The 2,500-nt window shown below is 44.1% G+C and overlaps 1 pseudogene; it reads right to left on the minus strand.

The window, feature by feature from the left end:
- Positions 1 to 2,500, minus strand: part of LOC141955193 (28S ribosomal RNA) — an 8,724-nt pseudogene that overhangs the window by 1,934 nt on the left and 4,290 nt on the right.

The following is a 2,500-nucleotide window of genomic DNA, read 5'->3' on the forward strand; positions in this document are numbered from 1 at the left end:
TACCTTCCTCAATTAATACATTACAAATTCTATTGTGCCTTTTGATTCTGGCATCTTGTACAATGGGACAGAGGCCAATTATGTGGGCACAGGTTTCATTTTCAGCATGGCAATGACGGCAAGATTTATTATATGTCGATTGCCTGCCTCTCGCTAGAAATTCTCGGGTGGGGTATACATTTGCTCTTAGTTGGAGTGCAGTGATTAGCTTTCTGTGAGGAATGCCCCTATAGTGTTCAATCCAAGAATTACTAATATTATCCTTTTCAAAGTTTTCTATGCCTCGGCCCTGAGATGGCAGTTTGATCCAATTTTTAAATTCCTGATTACGCCAATTGCAAGGTTTTGGAAAGACTCTTCTTGGGGTGGGTCTCTCCCATTCTGAGTCCTCTTTACGTATTATTCCTTTGGTAACAATCATAACTGTCCCAGGGTCCCACACGGAAGGGACCTTTTCCTTATCTCCACCTGCTGAAATCCAGAGGTTTTTAAACTCTTTCTCAACGTTCTCGTTACTAACTATTTCCCGGATGGTCTCATCGGAGGACTGTGCTATTCTATGAATTCTTCTTGCTTGTACACTGGGGATTAGGCCGACGAGGCGAGTTAGACCTAATCCCCCATCTTTGGTGCTGGAGTAAAGCACGGCATCAGCTGTACTTAGGGGAAGGTGTAACCATCTTTTAACTGTGTTCCTAATTGTTAGGTCTAATGACTCCAAGTATGTAGGTTTGGTGTCTGAATGGTCTGCCAGGTAAATAATTCTTGGGATAGTGTAAATTCTAAGAATGTCAATCTTTTGGAATGGTTTTAATGGGGACCTTTCTATTCTCTGAAGCCAATCTGTCATTTTGTCAAGTAATTTTGGTTTGGTTATACCTATCCAGGGGTCAATGTACAATCCGAGGTATTTCTCGGTGTTGTTTGGGTGTATCATGTTGAGGGGAATGCCTTTGATAGTCCATGGGGGACAGTCATTGATGGTATATGAGTCTTTTGTCGGCTTGATGTAAAAGCCGTGACATTTTTCCCCTTGCGTTTTGAGACCTGTCAAATCACAGAATATTCTAACAATGTCCAGGTTCTTTTGCATCCCCTCCCAAGAACTACTTAATAATACTAAATCATCGGCAAATGCCATAGTTGTTATTTGCTTCGTGTGGTGCTGATAACCAAGACCTTCCTCTTCAAGTTTACACAAGAGAGGATCTATAGCTAGGTTAAATAGGATCGGAGACATCGGATCACCCTGTTTAACACCGATCTGAATCCTAATAGGCTCTGACTGCTCCTTCTTCGTATCAATATATGTTTTGGTATTCTTGTACATGTTAGAGATGAGGTTGATGATGTGATTATCAACCCCTTTCTGTTTCAGAACTTCTATTATGTGGGCGTGGCTGACGGTGTCGAAGGCTTTGGCAATGTCGACAAATACCACTCCCAGGGGCCGTCGTTCAGTCTTAGCATGTCTTATCAGTAGCTTCAGGAGCTTCAGGTTTTCAGAACATCCTGATGATCTTATAAATCCCCTCTGTCTCGGATTGATCGGGCATGCTTTTGTTATTCTCGCTGTCAGGATCCTAGAGAACAGCCTCAGGACTATCGATCCGATGGTAATTGGTCGCCAGTTGTTGATGTCGGTCTGACGCTCCTGTAAGGCTGATTTAGATATTAATACAGTTCTACATTCCTTGATGACGTCTGGAATGGCGCCTGATAACAGCCACAGGTTGAATAGTTCCATCAGCTGTGTGTGATCCGGATCCATCCCCACGAGGTGCCTCAGATCTAATCCGTCCGGCCCTGGGGCTGCATGCTTGCTCATCTCTTTGATGTTTTTCTTGATCTCCTTGCTTGTGATCATAAGTTCGAAGGCGGTGTTGTCTGATCTGCCCCTCGAGAAGAAGCCACCTAGACCCTGAAACGATCCTGTTGTTTCCCATCTCGTTTGGAAGGTCTTGTGTAGTTCTGCCAGAGGGATGTTGCATCTCAAGGACTCCACATCATCCAGTATGATACTGGCCAGCTTCCTTCTGTCCATTTGGAATAGGCGCTGGAACCTCAGGAACTGTCCCCTTTTCCTGGCTCTCTTCTTCATCCACTCCGTTGATGTTTTTTCAGGGTGGGCTTTTCGGGTCACCTGGTGCTTCTTCTCTTGGGTGGCCTTTGTTTCTTGAGATAGGTCGAGGCGAGATGAGAAGCAGGTCTCAAATGAATCTTCAATTAGGTCGGCCGCATTGCCATCACTATCGAGCACCTTCCTGAATATGTCATGGAGAATGGGCAGCTTTTGTGATGTTATCCATCTTGAAACTGTTCTCCCATACTGAGTTCTTATACCTTCTGCAACAGGGTGTTCATCAGTCTCTCCAGCTGTTTCCAGGTGTTGTACCCAGTCTTGGCTATCATCTTCTACTTCCGCTAGAGATTTTTTGTGAAGGTCTCGTCTCTTGTCACTAATTTGTTTTGGTGTTTTAGATGGAATATATTCTGCAAT

Source organism: Athene noctua, unplaced genomic scaffold (assembly GCF_965140245.1).
Source record: "Athene noctua unplaced genomic scaffold, bAthNoc1.hap1.1 HAP1_HAP1_scaffold_140, whole genome shotgun sequence".
Taxonomy (NCBI): domain Eukaryota; kingdom Metazoa; phylum Chordata; class Aves; order Strigiformes; family Strigidae; genus Athene; species Athene noctua.